Below are 19,711 nucleotides of genomic sequence, written 5' to 3'. Positions count from 1 at the left end.
CTTCCACCATGATACATGGCTTTGGTTGGCGGCCCAATATTCTTCTCTAACAATATGCATACTCAAACCATTTAACTCATGGAAAATCCCCCTTACGTCAGACAAGACGAACATGCATAGCAACTCACATGATATTCAACAAACGTGTGACAGGTTGATGGCGTCCCCAGAAACATGGTTACCGCTCAACAAGCAACTTATAAGAACTAAGATACATAAGCGACAGATTCATTACCACAATAGTTTTTTAGGCTACTTTCCCATGAGCTATGTATTGCAAAGACAAGGAATGAATTTTTTAAAGGTAGCACGCAAGCAATTTACTTTGGAATGGCAGAAAAATACCACATAGTAGGTAATTATGGTGGACACAAATGGCATAGGTTTTGGCTCAAGGTTTTGGATGCACGAGAAGCATTCCCTCTCGGTACAAGGCTTTGGCTAGCAAGGTTGTTTGAAACAAACACAAGTATGAAACGGTACGAACAAAACTTACATAAGAACATATTGCAAGCATTATAAGACTCTACACCTGTCTTCCTTGTTGCTCAAACACTTTTACCAGAAAATATCTAGACTTTAGAGAGACCAATCATGCAAACCAAATTTCAACAAGCTCTACGGTAATTCTCCACTAATAGGTTTAAACTACATGATGCAAGAGCTTAAACATAATCTACTTGAGAGCTCAAAAAATTTGCCAAGTATCAAATTATTCAAGTCAATATACCAATTACCACATGAAGTATTTTCTGTTTCCAACCAAATAGCAATAAATGAAGCGGTTTTCAACTTTCGCCATGAACATTAAAAGTAAAACTAAGAACACCAGTGTTCAATATGAAAAAGCGGAGCGTGTCTTTCTCCCACACAAGGAATGCTAGGATCCGAATTTATTCAAACACAAACAAAAATAAAAGCACACGGACGCTCCAAGTAAAGCACATAAGATGTGACGGAATAAAAATATAGTTTCACTAGAGGTGACCTGCTAAGTTGTTGATGAAGAAGGGGAAGCTTGGGCATCCCCAAGCTTAGATGCTTGAGTTTTCTTGAAATATGTAGGGATGAACCACGGGGGCATCCCTAAGCTTAGACTTTTCACTCTTCTTGATCATATTATATCATCCTCCTCTCTTGATCCTTGAAAACTTCATTCACACCAGACTCAAAACAATCTCATTAGAGGATTAGTGCATAATCAAAAATTCACATGTTCAGCAAGGACACAATCATTGCCAACACTTCTGGACATTACCCAAGGCTACTGAAATTTATTAGAGCAAAGAAATCCACTCAAACACAGTAAAAGAGGCAATGTGAAATAAAAGGCAGAATCTGTCAAAACAGAACAGTCCGTAAAGAATTTTTTCGAGGCACTTAACATGCTCAGATGAAGAAGCTCAAATTGAATGAAAGTTGCGTACATATATGAGGATTACTCATGAATTTTTGCAGAATTTTTGGATTCTCCTACAGAGAGAACAGCTCAAACTCGTGACAGCTAAAAATCTGTTTCTCCTCAGAAATCCAAATCTAGTATCAACTTTCTATCAAAGACTTTACTTGGCACAAAAACGAAATAAACATGATAAGGAGAGGTTGCTACAGTAGTAACAACTTTCAAGACACAACAAAACAGTAGCAAAATAAAAACATGGATTATCTCCCAAGAAGTGCTTTCTTTATAGCCATTAAGATGGGCTCGGTAATTTTAATGATGCTCTCGCAAAAAATAAGAGTTGGAGCAAAAGAGAGCATCAAAAGCAAATAAGAAAAACTTTTAAGTCTAACCCACTTCCTATGAAAAGGAATCTTGTAAATAAACAAGTCATGTAAGCATAATGCAATAAGCATAGGAAAACAAGACAAGCGCAACTTCAATATTTTCAGCAAAAAGAGAGGTGTTTTAGTAACATGAAAATCCCTACAACCATATTGTCCTCTCTCATAAAGATTTTCAGTAGCATCATGAAAAAACTCAACAATATAACTATCACATGAAACATTCTTATCATGAGCACATGCATAAAATTATTACTCTCCACATAAGCATAGTCATTACTATTAATTGTAGTGGGAGCAAATTCAATAAAATAGCTATCATTATTATTCTCATCACCATAATCATCATATATAGGAGGCATATTGTAATCATAATTAATTTTCTCCTCAATAGTAGGTGGACTGAAAATATGATAGTCATCATTGTAATGATCATATATAGGAGGTCAAGTATCATCAAAGTAAATTTTCTCCTCCATGCTTGGGGGACTAAAAATATCATGCTCATCAAAACCAGCTTCCCCAAGCTTAGAATTTTCCATAGCATTAGCAACAATGGTGTTCAAAGTATTCATACTAATAACATTGACATTAGCATGCATATAAAGTTCCATAGGTTTTTTAATTTTCTCTTCAAACACCTCATGTCCTAACTCAAGATAAATACTTTTGTTGTTTTCCATTAAGCCTAACTAGTGAAATAAAAACAAGAAACAAAAAGATATAATTGCAGAATCTAAAGGAAATAGCTTCGAGCACTCACACACCGGCAACAGTTCTAGGAAATAGCTTAGTAGTCGGGGGATGTGAATACCTTTTACCTTACCTCCCCGGCAACGGCGCCGAAAAATAGTTTGATGTCTACGCACGCTTCTATTCCTGTAGACAGTGTTGGGCCTCCAAGAGCGGAGGTTTGTAGAACAGCAAGCAAGTTTCCCTTAAATGAATCACCCAAGGTTTATCGAACTCGAGGAGGCAGAGGTCAAAGATATCCCTCTCAAGCAACCCCGCAATTAAGATACAAGAAGTCTCTTGTGTCCCCAACACACCTAATACACTTGTCAGATGTATAGGTGCACTAGTTCGGTGAAGAGATAGTGAAATACAAGTAATATGGATGATTATAAGTAGTAATTGCAATCTGAAATAAAAATGGCAGCAAGCGAACATGTAGCGTAACTTGTTAGAAACGGTGTTTCAATGCTTAGAAACAAGGCCTAGGGATCATACTTTCACTAGTGGACACTCTCAACAATGATCACATAATTGAATAAATAAATGCTACTCTCAAACACTTTCTTGTTGGATAATAAACACCATTCATTGTGTAGGGCTGCAAAAGCACACCTCAAGCCGGAGTAAACAAGCTCCACAACGTCATAAAGGAATCACACACGATGCGCACACTGTCACCATCACAACGTGGAGAGTAACTCCAGAGTTCATATTAAAGTAACCTCTAGAGTGCATAATAGACAAGAGTAACATCTACATATTCAACTAGATTACAAAGCTCATGATCACATAAAGATCACACCATGGGAGAGAGAGATGAACCACATAGCTACCGGTAGAGCCCTCGGCCTCGGGGGAGAACTACTCCCTCCTCATCATGGGAGTCAGCAGCGGCGATGAAGATGGCGGTGGTGTCGATGGAGATGACTCCGATGGCAATTCACCGTCCCGGTGGCGTGCCGGAAAAGAGATTCTGTCCCCCAAAACTTGTCTTCGCGATGGCGGCGGCTACAGAACTCTTCGTGGAATATGACTTTCGGTGATAGGGTTTTCGTGACGGAAGGATTATATAGGCGAAGGGGCAGAGTCGGGGGACGCCCGAGGGGCCCACCCCATATGGCGGCGCGGCCAGGGGTGGGGCCGCGCCCCCTATGGTGTAGCCGCCTCGTGGCCCCTCTTCGTCTCCCCTTCGGTGTTCGTGAAGACTCCGTGGAAAATAAGATCGTGGGCTTTTGTTTCGTCCAATTCCGAGAATATTTCCTGTGTAGGATTTCTGAAACCAAAAACAGCAGAAAATAGGAGCTGGCGCTTCGGCATCTTGTTAATAGGTTAGTACCGGAAAATGCATAAAAATGATATAAAGTGTATATAAAACATGTGAATATTGTCATAAAACTAGCATGGAACATAAGAAATTATAGATACGTTTGAGACGTATCAAGGGGCTCTATAAAAACGAAGGTGGCGTGTACCGCAACACGCGTCCGCTATGCACGGCTGCAGTGTGCACCGCGACACGAGGCTAACCCTGGGACGTTTGGTGTACTCAGTTATAACCTCGGGCCTTATACAGAAATTTTATTCGTACTCAGTTTTCCCTCGAGTACTTAGACTGGCAAGTGCAATATACTCAGTTTTACCCTCAAGTAACTGGGTCAACAGAGAGTCAACAAATGAGATTAACATAGCTAATTGAGTAATTTCATGCGCAAAAAAATCCAAAAAAAACATAGTGGCACCTACTCATAGAGTCTTCCTACGCAACCTGCTACATAGGAAACCTTAACAAACATAGATAAATCAAGTTTTACCACAAATTGCAACTTCTCAGAATCACTAGTAGCTATGAAGATTCATGGTTTTCCACTCAAACCCTTTGCACAACATCTTCCCCAAAACATATTTTGTCTAAATGAGGCTATAATTGTCACACTCATGTATATTTGAATTGCAAATAATTTGATGTAGCCCAATATGGATTATATTGTACAAAACATGCATTTTTCATTTTGTAATTCTTTTGTTTGAATTCCTTAGTCTATTTACTATTTACGTGCCCTTGGTTTCTTAGTACTACTCAGTTTTGCCCTCAAGTACTGTCACAAATGCTCACAGAAGCCCAAACTTATCAACTCTCTTTAGCATTCCTTTTCTTTTAGGGAATATAGTTTGGGATATAGTTTTGGTAATTTGAAACGGCCCAAAAGTGGTATAATTTTGGTATAAACATGATGCATACATATTTGAGGAATTTAGGTGAATGGATTATTTATCACCCCTCTAACAATTATCAACTATCTTTAGCATTCCTTTTATTTTAGGGAATATAGTTTTGATAATTTGACACGGTCAAAAATGGTATAATTTTGGTAGAAACATGAGACATACATATTTGTCCTATTTTGGGGATTTCGGTGAATGAATTAATTATCACCCCTCTAACAATTATGAACTTTCTTTAGCATTCTTTTTCTTTTAGGGAATATAGTTTTGGATATAGTTTTTGTTATTTGAAATGTCCCAAAGGTGGTATAATTTTGGTATAAATATGAGACATACATATTTGTGGGATTTCGGTGAATGCATTATTTGTCACCACTCTAACAATTATCAACTATCTTTAGCATTCCTATATTCTCTAACACTTATTTTTTTTGGTAATTTCGGTGAATGCACACACTAACTTTGAAAACAACTACAAGTACATGTAACGGAATAATGGGTTTGTAACAAGGGATTCCTTGTATCAACTTCTAGCTCCTGATGAGCAATGATATGAATCCGATCGCAATTATACAACAACAAAAAAACCAGCCATCAGATTAGCTTGTTTCTTCAACTCGATCACCTGCCTTAACTGCTTGTTCATTTTCTCTAGTTCTTCCTTCACTTCCACCAGTTCTGCATTGGGAGCATTAGGCATAATCGGAACGGCTCCTCTCTCTGCTGCATTCTCTACAGCAAGTCCCCCTCCCAAATTGCGCTCCCCAATAACGTCAATTGATTCCTGCAATTGAAGCCTCTGAGCGTGCACATCGATCCACTCGAAATACCTGCATTTCTTCAGGATCTGAAAATAACAACGTGAACCCTAAATCCTAAATTCGAGGGAATAACAAGAAAATCGAGAGAAAACAGAGCAATTGGAGCGAGATCTAACCTTATCCCCCTCTCTATATGGCAAGCTCTCGCATGCAAGCAACTCACATCCACGATTGCCGTTGTCGTCTGTCTTACAGATCGACCGCTTCAAAGGCTCCTGGCATGGGCAGTCAGGGCATCTTGTCAAAGGCACGGGTCCATAATGCGGCCATGAAGAACGGGAGGTCAAAGAGAAACTAGACATCACCCACCTGCCAGAGAAGGGATGTCGCTGACAGAGAAGAAGAACAATGGGGCGCGGGGAAAGAAAGGGGAAGCAATGGCACGGGCACGGGCACGGGGCTGGCTCGGGCTCCCATTTTGCAATGGTCACCTGGGTAAGCTGTGGGTCCAGCGCAGTTGTGGGTCCCACGATGATCTGGATAAGTGGAGACGTGTCCACTGCGGGGTACCAACAGCGGCCCCACTTGCCAGCACCAACCAATGGTCAACTAAACGGGATTCCTCCTGTCCGAGCTCCTTGTGAGGGTTTCAGACAAGGGCTTGAGAAAAACTGAGAAAAAACTAAGCGGTTGGGAAAAAGTGAGCACAACTAAGAATCCGAGGGCACGAAAATAGAAATCCCTATATTTTTTTATCGTGGATTTGAAGCGGAGGAAGTACTTAAGTTCAGGGAAGCATGTTGTCGGCTACTCTCCGAGATCCCAACATTAATGAATTGTTATTCTTGCAAAATGCCTCCTCTCAACCCATACCCATAACACATGAGAGATGTGTTTATGTTGTGGTTGGCGGACTTACCAGTAATAGTGTTTCGCACTGACGGTATAGGCTGACATCACGAGGACACAGGCTGGTGATGTTTATCAATGACGGGTATTTTATACGTGGGGGGTAAGATGTAGCGCTGACGATAAAATTGAGTTTCATCCATTTTTGGTAGTTGCTCCATCTGTTGAATGGGGCACAGCAGCGATATTGTAGTGGCGATAAAAAAATGTTATTTACATCAACAGTGTTGTGACCTAGCGAGTCTACATACGATGGTGGGTTATAACTTACAGGTTCAATAGCGTCGATGGTTAAGCAGTGGCAAACAAATGCATGACCGATCATCGCCGGTTGTTCGTTCAGTTGACCATAGGAGCTCATTGCCGATTTATAGGGACGTACACCTTCAGCGGAGAACATCATTAATTAATAAACTTCCACTAATAAGCAGTTTAAAAGACCATACTATCATTAGAAAGGTAGAACTGATGTCTGCATTTTGTTTCCAACTGTTATTCGTAGTTTTACAGTGACGCGTTCATATGTATAAAGGAGTGACATTCAATTTTTCAGCTCGTCGCTAGTTAAATTTTTAGGCGTGAAAAATTATCATTTTAATAAAATTCACACTGGCAATCATATAAATGCAAGCGTACAAAAGCACAATATAGCAATTACATCCATAAAAATATTCAATGTTTACAACTCATCAAGTACATGGATACAAGGGTCACTCGCAAGCAAAATAGAACCAAGTATCCTGATGATCCGCATCATCCCGTAGTTTCACTGTTGCGACCAAAAATGAAATGATGATGGTCGAGATAATTAACTAGTTGCCTTGAAAGATGTTGGCAATGAGAAGACAAATAGTTAAGTGAATAAGGTTAGATGCATAACAGAGACACCTAGCTTCTAAACATAACATTCAGATTATAGCCGAATAAAGAACATGCTTCAACTCCGTGTGTGATGTTTTTCTTCCTTTTCCTGCTGTTTGGCCATCTTCCCGGCTCGTCTATAAATACGATGAGACTGTTGGCAGCTCACAATACCAAAAAATGCTTTTAAATTCTACAGGAATGACGAGTGGCCGCTGCAAATAAGAGGTCAGTCACAAAGCACGGCTCACACATAGAGCATGGATGGAGGCAATGGTAAGGGTTCTGCTTTCCGCAGCGCCGCCTAGCCGAGCATGGGCCCTTTGGGTCCCAGTCCTCCTGGCTAAGCAATCTACGCGTGTCAAAAATGAGGAGCTACCGCTTATATTAGGCCATGTACAATGCAGTGACGTTATCCTTTTCTTATGGCTGTCATATCAATTTTTTTTTTGCTTAGTTAGAGGAGAGAGAATAAAGAAAGAACTGGTTGTCTTCCCTTAGCTAAGAAATGATCTCTTAGACATAAGAGAAGTCTAAGATAAGGCTACCATGGTACCAAGTATCTTCCCTAAGCAACTCATTTTCTACTAAAATTTAATTGATTCTAATTTATTACTAGGGATGACACTACTAGATATTGCATTGTACCCCTTATACTTATTTTTTTCTCTGGGTGATGTGGAACACTAAGAGAAAGCATGCCCTCTCTAACACTATACTTTTCCTTGATATTATCTTGTTATGCAGTTATAGGTCCCTGTTTATTTCTCTATTTTTAAAAATATTGTCAGGAAAAAAAATTATTTTTGGCCACCCAAGTCCTACGTGAACCAACCTGTGGAAGATGACTACAAAATTGGTAACGAAAATAGTTTTTCCCCAAAAAGGAGAATAACTAGGTCCTCATGTGATTGATGCATATAGTCATATGGTTGTAAAATAAGTGGCTATACACAAGTGTGGTGATTTTTTAACTTCGACTATGGGCACATGTAAATATTATGTGATACTATATCATACTCTATATGTACCAGTTTCTAAGGGTTACATGTCTTGTTGATCAAATTTGTGGTCAATTTTTTAAAAAACTACATAAAGTGAGATAGCCCCGGCCTTTGCTTTATGCAATGCCACAACTTCATGTACTACAGAGTTTTTGTACCATTATATTGACATAAAAATACTAGTTCCCAATTTTGCATTTTTAGTGGTTTATTCATATCGAGTAATATATAAAAAAATTCTAAAATACTTGACTTTCTAGTTTTTGGACAAATGGAATATATTAATATTGCAAAGATACTATTGCATCCAATCCCTGCAACAACACAACAAAATGTCGTAAATACATTACGGATGCATACAATCGAGGAGGAGAGGAGAAGAAGAAGAAGAACGAAATATTCTGCAGCTGCAACACAAACCATTGCTAAGACAACACCCCGAAGTCCGTGCTCTAAAAAGAATGCATTTAATAAGGCTATTGCGAGGCACAACCAATTAAGGTTAGACCTTGAATTAGGAAGTCCTCACTCTTAAAATAATAACTTCAACACGGGCATTGCCAATCGCAACCAATTAAGATAAGACCTTGGATTTTCACCCTGAAAGATAACTCTATACTCCTTATGTGTTGGCGCCTCCGCTTGCCAATGCGCTGCTGCAAAGAAGGAAACACCAATCAAAGTCCTCATCGCCTCAAAGACATAGTCTGCCATTACTAGCCCTTAGACCTCGGCCGCGATGACATTCTCCTCCATTTTCTTCTCTGTGGAAATCAAAAGCCAACATGGCCCATGATGGCAACAAAAAGCAAAGTTTCGCGACACTCCCTCTTGAAGCCGCATTGCCAGAAATATGGTTCCACATGACCGAATCCCTTCCGATCCAACAATCTACAGGTAGCTGGCTCCCAAAGGATATTGTCGGCGCAATCTTCCAGATATCTTCACAGGCCATATCAATGAGGGAAACCATCAAGAAGAACACCACCTTGACCTGTGAAGAACCCAAGGAACGCTTCGTTTATTAGGCATATCGGAGACCTCCATGTCGCTGCCCGTGGACACCCAACATCAGATCGAAGATCTTAGCATGCACCGCACACCACACACCACATAGAGATGAGTGACTGAGCAACACCGAGTCCCCTGATCCAGGCGTTGTGCCACCCTTGAGGGAGGATTAGTCGCGAAGGTCACCAAAGAAGCCCGGGGCAACCGCCCATCGTCCGTCTCTGCCGAACGAGCCGCGTCGTCCAGGGCGGCTGCTAAGCCCTAGCCGGAGATCCCACCACCGAGGAGGAAGAGGCCCATGTTGCTGCCAGTAAAACTAGGGTGTGAGAGATCGCCGTCGTTTTCTTCCCTACAGACTTCGACCGGCGGTATCCTTCTATGATGGCGACACCGTGCGGGAGGGCTAGTCGGGGTTGGAGAGAGAGGGAAGGCGGTGGCTCTAGGGTTCCCCCCGAGCTGCCCCTGCAGGGAGGGATGCGGGGGGGGGGGGGCCTTAATTGACTAGTTATAAGCAAATATTGTACATATTTATTACCAAGTTAGGATATACAAGTAGTTTGACCCCCTCCTGGGCCTCTCGCACCGACGGCGGCTCCGGACGGCAACAACACCAACACAAGACCTCCCTCCCGTGGCTCTCCAAACCGCTACCACCTCCTGCGCCAGCGGTGGTGGCGGCGTCCGACCAGTGGAGGAGGGCTAGGAGGCGCATCCGGCAGAGGTGAAGCTCCAGTGGTTGCGCGGTCGTGGCGCACTCGATGACAGATGCATGCGATGAGCTGGTGATGGGATGCGGTAGCCTGGACCACGGAGGTGCGGTGATCGACGGTGAATGTCAGGGTGGGCCCAATCTGGATCGTGTGGGCCACGACTGTTGAACATATCTCGTCGGCCCTAGGGGTCATGCCTTGATGTGCTACGATGGTGGGCACCTCGTTGCTCACATCTCGATGTTATTCTTGTCGTTTTCTACCGCGGTGAAGGTTGTCTAAACCCCCTTCTTCGTCGTTGGGCAACGGATGGTGGAGTGGGAGCATGTTCTTCCACATCAAAAATAAAGGTGGCGATCCTAGGGTTCCTCTCGCATCAAGATGAAGATCTATTGGATGCTTGTCCTCGATCTAGCAGAAGTGTCCAGTTCTAGAAGGCTTTCCCGGCGAACTCCTTTGGGCGACTCATACTTGGAGATTGCTGGTCGGATGGGATTCAATCATGTGTTCCCATATGTTTAGTTTCAGTAGGGAGAAGCGTGAAGCTCTGCTATATGTTGCTATTATGGGACACTTATTGTTGGTTCCATGGTGAAGTCAAAGGCGGAGAATGGGAGTGAGGTAGAGTTTTGGGCACTAGTGCTCGAGGTTCGATGCTTTGCGTCGATGGTGGACTTGCTTGGTGTTTCATGCTTCATAGCAACGACATGCGAGTGGGGGCATCATCACATGAGAAGTTCAATGTCCTATCTTTCACGGTAAAAATCTAAGGTCTAATACTAAATGGTTGTGCCTGGCAATGTTCTTGTTGAAGGGATCGTTTGCGACCGGGGGATTTTTTATGGTGAAAACATAATATCTATGATCGGGCGACGACACCGTTTGTACACTATTTACTTCTTAGAGTTGTTGCTTTTGGAGAATTTGGACTTATGTGTTGTCTTGGTGGTGTTTGTGCTGTTATTGTGAGAACCGGAACACTATAACCGAACTTTTTCTTTTTTTTTTAGCTTTATTTGGACATGTGTATCCATAGTGTTATTAAGGTATTGCGTTGTTAGGGATGCTATATGTAATTGATATCTTCACAGTATTGATATATTCTCTTTATTAATTTTTTTTCGCAAGTAGAGATATGTAAAACATAATAACTCTTCACTACTACTGCTCCATAATAACTCGTTACTAGTAGAGTTAATAACACCCGGGATACACAAACTTGTCTTTTACGTGCATTTTCATACACGAACTTGCAACTTGGGGCATCCGGGTACATAAACTTGATCTCTCCGTGTAGTTTAGGTCGTTTTGGCTCTCCTGTTAACATGTGGCATCCACGTAGGCAAATGGCACGTGCCCTGCACATCTTTATTTTACCCATAGCCCCCCTGAGTTCTTGTAAATTGTAAATTAGAGAGGTGTGGGGCTGCCGATTAGACCAAGATTACCGCTTGTGATCGTCTCCTTCCCAGAACGACTCAACCAAGCGGTTCTAGTGAGACTCGGGTCATCCACGAGGAGAACGCCGTCGCCGCCAACACTCGATGCCTCCTGACACGCAGCTCCGGCCGTTCGACCAGAAGGAGGCGCCTGACTACGGTACTCTACTTTTTACGCTCTGTTTTCCTCTGTTCAGGGTTTACGTAGGGTTTAGGGGTTAACGATCACCAACGAATTAGGTCTCAATCTCAGATGTGATTGGTCTTCTTGTGACGTAGGTACGTTGCAATGATTTTACTCTTTTTTCTAGCAAAAGTATCTGCGTCCGATCCCCTACCGTAGTGGATTAGATAGAGAAGAAGTCATCTGTAAAAGAAAACATCTCAAATCTAATCTTCAGGCACCATGTTCTGATAACACATGTCGTGTTGTGCCGGAGAAAAACGCAAACTTGAATAGATTAACCTTGCAACAGCAAATGATTGCTGACAGCCGCGGCATATATAGTCATATGGCATGTAAGCCAATCTGGTAGTAGTATATACAACACTGAATAAAGGAAGCGATTTCTTTTCAGACTAGCTGGGTAGCACCATCAGGCATGAGAACCTATGTTGATCGAGTTTAGGATGCGAGTGTAGAACTAGCTGTAATGAGGTAGTGCCCATGCTATAGCCACGTGATGGGCTGCACATTTTCATGCGTATAGTTATCACGCATTTGATTCCATCAAGTTTGTAGCTAGTGTCTTGTTGTTCAGTCCCAAAATAACAGGTACCAATTCTTTCTCATCAACAGACCAAGGTACTATCGATCTTTGGAAGCAATGGCATGCATAAAAGTAGTGTGTTGTTACTGCATGAGTCCAGCACAGCTGTAATATATTGACTCAGATGACTGTCCTATTTTTTTTGAAACTGAATTTCAGTGTTGCACTATCAACTGAATTTTCAGTGTGGCACAGTTCATTGAATATTACAGTACCAGATATGTTGTGACCATGTACACTTCATTGATTGCTTACCGATACTAATTGTTGCCATCTTATGCTGAGTAGGAGGTGCCGATCATCTCTTCACAGTGGAAATGGAACATAATGGTTTTTTCTGCGGCATTGGGGAACGTTTGCAATATGCATCACCTACTGTATCATATATTGACTACTGCAACAAGGACACTTGGTCTCTGCTGTGGATTGAAGATATACTCAAGCAATTGGGGTATGCAATTGAGGAGAAGCTGCATGTTTATTGGTGCCTTCCAGGGAAGGATATTAGTGAAGGTTTAGTTCTTATTAAGTCAGATGCAGATATGGTACAAATGATAAAAGCTGCGGATAACCATAAGACACTTTGTCTGATGATTGATCACTCAGATTTCCTCAAGAAACTAAGGGAGGATGCGATCGTTAATAGAGGACAACAAGTGCCGCCTATAATCTGTCAAAACAAAAATATCACAAGAGATGTTTCCGCAGGAGAAGGCACAAGCAAGTCAGTGGAAGATGATTTTGTTAATTTCTACAAGGATTTTTGCCAAGAAGAAGAAGCGGAAGACAGTGATGATTCTGATTTTGTGGACAGTGACTTTGAAGTTGAAGAAGGAGATGATGACCTTTTCAGGGATAATGTGGACACAGAGGTGAATGACAACAATGAAGCAGTACAAGTTCAAGACTTAGAGGATGATGACGCTCTGGAGGATGCAGATTTGAATTTAAGGAGGGAACGACAGGAGAAGCTGAAGTACAAGTTTGGAACATTTAATCCTCAAGTTGATATGGACAATCCTATATTCAAAGTGGGCATGGAATTCTCAGATGTGAATGAATTTAGAGCAGCTTTGAATTCATACAGTGTAAGGAATAGAAAGAAAATTAACAAAACAAGGAATGAAAAAATAAGGGTGAATGCTTGTTGTGAGGAAGGGTGTCCATGGATGATTAAAGCATCAAAGAATAGCACGACTGGGGCTTTTGTTGTTAAAGCTTATGAAGGAAAGCATACATGTGAGTCAGTCTGGAAGTTGAAGACATTGACAGCTCCCTTTCTCACTCAGAAATTCCTTGATGAATTCAGGGACAACATGAAGATGGATCTGCAAACTTTTGCTAACAAAGTGCAAAGGGAATACAACATGTGTCCAGACAGGTGGAAGCTAGGAAGGGCAAGAAAAGACGCACTGACAATTATCCATGGGGATGAGGCAGCCCAATTTAATCAATTGTGGGATTATGGGCAAGAATTGAGGAGATCAAATCCAGGGTCTAAGTTTTTTCTGACATGCAATAGGGTCAAGGTACAAAGGAGAAGTATTGAAAAATAATTTGTGGGCCATTGCGAGATCCACCTGTGTACCAAAGTGGCAGCACAATATGGAAAAGATGAAAGCCGCTAGTCAACAAGCCTATGAGTGGGTTGAAGAATTGGTTCCCAACACATGGATCAAAGCGTTCTTCAGTGACTTTTCTAAATGTGACATGCTTTTAAACAATCATTCTGAAGTTTTCAATAGGTATAATAAATTTGGTCCATTTGTACACAAAAAATCAAGTGACAACACTACTTTTGTTAAAAAAATAGACAATATTGCAGTGACGATTATATTTTCCTAACATTGCTCTTGTTTCTGCAAAACAGCTACATTTTGCAGGCTAGAGAAATGGTTATTTTTTCAATGCTAGAGACGATCTTTTACAAGCTAATGCTAAGGGTTGAAAGTAAGCAGGCGGAAGCTGAGAAATGGCCAGGCACAATCTGTCCAAAGATCAAGAAGAAGCTAGATAAATTTACTGAATGGAGTGCAACTTGCAGGGTCAAATGTGCTGGAAATGGCCTTTATCATGTGGAATCAAATGAGATCGAGATATCATATGTTGTGGACTTACCTGGAAGATGTTGTGACTGCAAAAGATGGCAGTTATCTGGCAGTTATCTGGAATTGAGGTATTTTTCTTACTTTTGTAGTGCCAATACAGCTTTTAGAGAATATTGTAGTGAAAAGATTTTTTGTGCAGGAGAGAGCACATTTTCCACCTACAAGGACACATGGACCTTTACCTCAAGAAAGTTCATTTGTGCAATCTGCTCGAGATTCAATTCCTGCAGCTACAGTGAGAATTACTACTGCATCCTCCAGAGGAAACTTAAGAGGAAGAGGAAGGGGAAGGACAAGCAGAGCACATGCTCCTGATGATGGCCAGCAAGCAACCAGGGGAAGGGGAAAAGGCACAAGGAAAAGGAGATCAGATGCAAGTGCCTCAACCACTGAAGTAGTTGATGGAGATATAATCAGAGGTAGAGGGAGAGCAACAAGAAGAGCATCTTATAACACAGGAATAGGGTCTGCTCATTACATGTTGTCTGGAGATGATGAGCAGCAAAGAGCTGCAATTCCTGATCTGAATGCATTTGTACCAGTTCATAATGGTGAAGAGGAAGAAGTGGTTGTCACTCAAAATGCACCAGATCAAGAAGATAGTTAGCTGCGTGTTGGTTATCTTAAGAGGCAATCCATTTTGCACTTGTTATCTGAAGTAGTTGAATCTGTCATGACATCTTTCATATTACTCTTAAAAACAATGTACTGGTTATTCGGAATAATTTTCTGGAACTATGAGCTGAACTAGTTCATATTCTACAAACCTGGAACATTTTCCAGATACTATTAGCTAAGCAACATTACCTCAATTTACTATGAGATAGATCGACATCCTATGATTTTGGCAACAAATAGCACTGAATTTTATTTATTCAAACTAACTGAACTAGAAATATTGGTATCACTGAACTGATAATATTGCAAACATGTAACCTTATTCCGGCATAATCTTTTCTGTTCATACACAAATGCACATACAAATCTACTCAACCAAACCGACTTGAAGTCAGAGATCACACATATAAAGAAAATTTCATCTGCGTACAGCTAGTTGTTGGCAACAGAAGAGATGCTAAAACATGTCCGTGAGCCATGTCAGCCATCAGTGCTCTTCCTCAAGCTCAAATTTCCATCTGCCACTTTGGATTTTCAAATAGCAGTGAACCAGTTGCCCTTTTTCTTTATCCGTTTCTTCCTCAATCTGCCATTATTGTTGCCCTGCATCATCTGAGCAATGCAAACAGTCAGAACTCATAACAATGGCGCAAGAGAGTAGTAGACCATAGCAACCTGTCGACCAGATCATCACAGACCACCAAATCATCAAAGAAAAATTGTGGGAGCGCTCACCTCAGACGTATACTTCCAGTTATAGAAGTCACGGGCTGCCTCCTTCGCCCACGGCCTGCCGTCGACGACCATCCCTTGGCTGCAACCTCCGGCGCCGCTGCCAGCATCAACTTCACCTACAGATCGGATGCACCCCCAGCGATGAAGACAACCTCAGCCGCCCCTCTGCCTCACGTACTATCCTCCAACACCAGGTGGCTTGGGAACGTTGACAACTGCCCATCCGCCGCATCTCATAGTCGCCGACGGGAACATATGTTCAAGATTTGGGGATTTCGTTTTCTAATCGGCAGCCCCACACCTCTCTAATTTACAATTTTCAAGAACTCAGGGGGGGCTATGGGTAAAACGAAGATGTGCAGGGCACGTGCCATTTGCCTACGTGGATGCCACATGTTAACAGGAGAGCCAAAACGACCTAAACTACACGGAGAGATCAAGTTTATGCACCCGGATGCCCCAAGTTGCAAGTTCGTGTATGAAAATGCACGTAAAAGACAAGTTTGTGTATCCCGGGTGTTATTAACTCTTACTAGTACTACTCCTGCTCCATACTCCACTAACAATAATGCTGGGTCTACGGACTAATGGTTACGGAAAATTTCCTACGGATGTACGTTGCGTGTGGTTGTTTCGTTGGGCTGATTCTCTTGGACCCACAACGGTTTGTCTATCCAACTGATTGATGCCACGCATGCGTCCGTAAGTGAATTCCGTAAGTCCCTTCCGTAAGTGTAGCATTACTCCTCCACTAAAGGCAGATATAGCACCATGTGTATTGCAAAGCTAGTATATTTAAAGCATCCATATATATGTAGGCGTGGGTTTATTTCAAGAGGATGACATGGCCACATTCTCTCGTCGATCTCGCCCGTTCTAATCCCAGGACCGCACTGGCATATACCCGTGTGGCGAGGACCATGCTTTGTTAAATTTTTCTACTGATCTTCCTCCTCTTCACATGTTGAACTGGAGACTCCGCATGCTGAACTGTTGATCCGTGACGGTTTTCGATCGATATCTTGGAAACTAACCTATGGATGCATTTTTTTTAATCAACAAGCTGATTTAAAAAAAAGAATACACTACAACTGAAGCTTCCAACACATCACAATCACAAAAAATAAATAAAGCTTTGAAAATTAATATACTAAGAAGATTCCAAAAATACCCGGATGATATTTGTTTGGCTTCACAAGAAAGATCAAGTGGCACCGCGCCGGACATGCTGTATGTTTTGGGGGGCAAATGCAGCCACAAGGAGCCAAGATACGCCTCTGTTCCTCTATTTTTGCAGAGAAACCTTGAGCATCTAGCTTTCCGAGATGAACTTGCTATTGGGTCCTGATGTTTTTGTTTTTCTGCAGTAACGTGTCCCGTGTGCAAAACCTAGTTCCTCATAATACACATGCCCACTGTTTTCAGTTTGTCACTATCCCTATAATAATGGGTCTGTCGATGATGATTCTTTTCTTGTACAGGAGACACAGACCGATATTTAATGACGCGTCACCAACCAAGTATTCTTAGAGCGTATAAAATATCCAAGATAATTTGTACTGCAATCTCGAAACAAGAAAACGAACAGAAGCTGCGGCTGCAGGCCGTGGGCGTCCTAGCATGCAGCATATATCCACATAAATTAATCGCCCTCTATCTTTCAAGAAATAAGCATAAACATCCTCTGGCCATATATTATGATATTTGCTTGTATCATTTGGAAAAAAAAAACTGGAACCGTATGGTTCCAAATAGGAAATTTACTTTATAGAAAACTAAGTGAAAGAATCTGTCCCAATTAACGAGGTACGTGCTACCTCCCGTGATCGATCACTAGCTAATATAAAGTGGTTCCAGGCCATACAAGCAGCACTCACTCTTTTATCATTCGTTCATACGTAGTGCTGCATTATTTTTCAGTCATATGTGATGGATCTGTTACGTCGATGCGCTGTATACGAGTCAAATGTACATCGTTCGGTGGCAGATATATATCAACCTGGGATTAACAATTAACAACATGCACGGCCAGGCAAATCCAAATATCATGATTTCGGGAATAGTCTTCTTTCTCTAGGGAAAGAAAATGTTTTTTGAGCAACAAACATATATTCTATGGTGGTATTCCCGTTCAAAACAAATGGTGGAATTCAATTGGTATTCTTTTTACGAAACATAATACAGACGCGGACACTCACGCATACATACTTATAATCACCCTTATGAACGCGTATACACAGTATTCCCCTACGAGCACCTCCGAGAGACTGAGTCCTAGAGACTAATGCAACTCGTTATCGAGACAAACGTTACCTCCCACTTAAAGAATACTTCATTTTTATGAGATATCAAAGTACCGAACCTGAGATTTGATCCATACTAGGCTGAAAGTACCACTATCTTCTAACCATCCAACCACATATTTTTTTGGAAATTTGACGTATTAATTTGTATCCACCGTTGTATTGCTATCAGCTGCTGCGGTTTGGGGGTCCCCAAATAATTAATCACTTCTGCAAAATGCATCCTCGATCCTCAATTCACAAGCGAAATTTATTGGGTTGGTCGATGTTAGCTTATTTTTTGATTTTTTTTTTTTGCCGTGCAATTTGCTAGTCTTATGGACCAGTAGTAGTGACTCATATCAGCCCTTCATTAAAGGGCTATTTTAGGCAACTTACATTTGAGTATTTATTTACTTTACTTTTATTTTTGTAAGAATATTTGTCTTATCTGCTATGAGTTCATGATTCACTAGTGGAAAAATTTCTTCAATCCTGGTTGATAAGAGTCTTTAGTTCCGGTTTTGCAACCGGGAGTACGGAATCGAGACTAAAGGCACTCCACGTGGGCCACGGGAACATGCTGGGGCGGAGAACCTTTAGTCCCGGTTTATAACACTAATCTCCTAAGAGCTTTAAGCTCCCAGGGTTGGCAGCCCCTCTGGTCGACTGGGACATCGCTTTCCTGGGTCCCAATTCCTCCTTGCTCCACGAGACATCGGTCTACACGTTTGTTACCGACTACAACCGAACCGACTCCAGGCGAACTAACTCGATCAATCCCCATCTCAAGAAAAGAGAAACTCGATCAATCCTCCCCCCTCCTCGAATTCCTCCTCTCCACCATTGAATTGGCGTTATGGCGTCGTTGCTCCATCCCCCCCCCCCCTACTTGCCTCCGCTCTTCTCGCCGGAGCTTTTGCCCCACGCATCCGGCAGGACACCTCTACAACTCAGTGTGCCCTACTGTGGGCTATCTCTATAGCTCTTCCCAAACTGACAGGGCCGACACTGGCCATGACGTCCCTGTCATGCAAGACCTCCAACCTGCATCGAGATCCGTAGGATGACTGGATTATTCTTGGTGGTTTACTCCCTCGGGCCTCAGGCTACCCTCCTCCCATTGTGTTCTGATGAACCGGGTCTCCTTTCCTCCCCTAATGACCACCACTGCGCGCCTCCTAGGCTTTCTGTCTCATGAATGTCCCTGACTTGGTTGATTTGTGAGGTTGGCACCAGCGCCCAAGTGCCGTGCAGCACCTCACACCAAGACTGCTTGATGGCGGAATGTGGATGCCATATAAACCTCTTGGTGAAGAGGCTGTGTACCATCACACCAAGATGCAGTTTTGCAGCGCATCAAAGAAGATAATCGCCCAAGTTTAACTGGAGGTCTGGAGCTGCAGTAAGTTCAACCTGATGTTCTATTTGTTCTTTCTTTGATTGTAAAGTTCAGTTTGTCGAGTTGGTTAATTAAGTTCTTGGGTCCTGAAATTTTCTCAATATGGATGTTCATAATCATTTTTTATTTGACTAAAATAATGCTCTTGCTCTGGATGTCATGTAGAAATACTACAAATGTATTGTTTACTTGTCCAAGTCTCTGTACATGCCTCAGCTCGTGAATAATCTTGAATAGGAAATGATTGGAAGCACCTAAGTTATGTATACAACCCATATATAGTCAATAGATGAATAAGGTCAGTCAATGAGGTCTAGGAATCATCTTACACTGATTATTTTGGTTCTAACGTTGCCAA

The 19,711-nt window shown here is 41.9% G+C and overlaps 1 long non-coding RNA gene across 1 annotated transcript; it reads right to left on the bottom strand.

Moving 5' to 3' along the window:
* Window positions 1-15,237: 15,237 nt before the first annotated feature.
* On the bottom strand, window positions 15,238-15,898 carry LOC124659923. The gene is made up of 2 exons (XR_006989745.1): window positions 15,670-15,898; window positions 15,238-15,546 (listed from the first exon to the last, which is right to left on the bottom strand). It is a non-coding gene; the product is annotated as an uncharacterized LOC124659923 (long non-coding RNA).
* Window positions 15,899-19,711: the final 3,813 nt, after the last annotated feature.

This window comes from Lolium rigidum, chromosome 6 (genome assembly GCF_022539505.1).
Source record: "Lolium rigidum isolate FL_2022 chromosome 6, APGP_CSIRO_Lrig_0.1, whole genome shotgun sequence".
NCBI classification, from domain to species: Eukaryota; Viridiplantae; Streptophyta; class Magnoliopsida; order Poales; family Poaceae; genus Lolium; species Lolium rigidum.
Note: the sequence above shows the minus strand (reverse complement) of the source record. Positions and strands in the feature narration are given on the sequence as shown.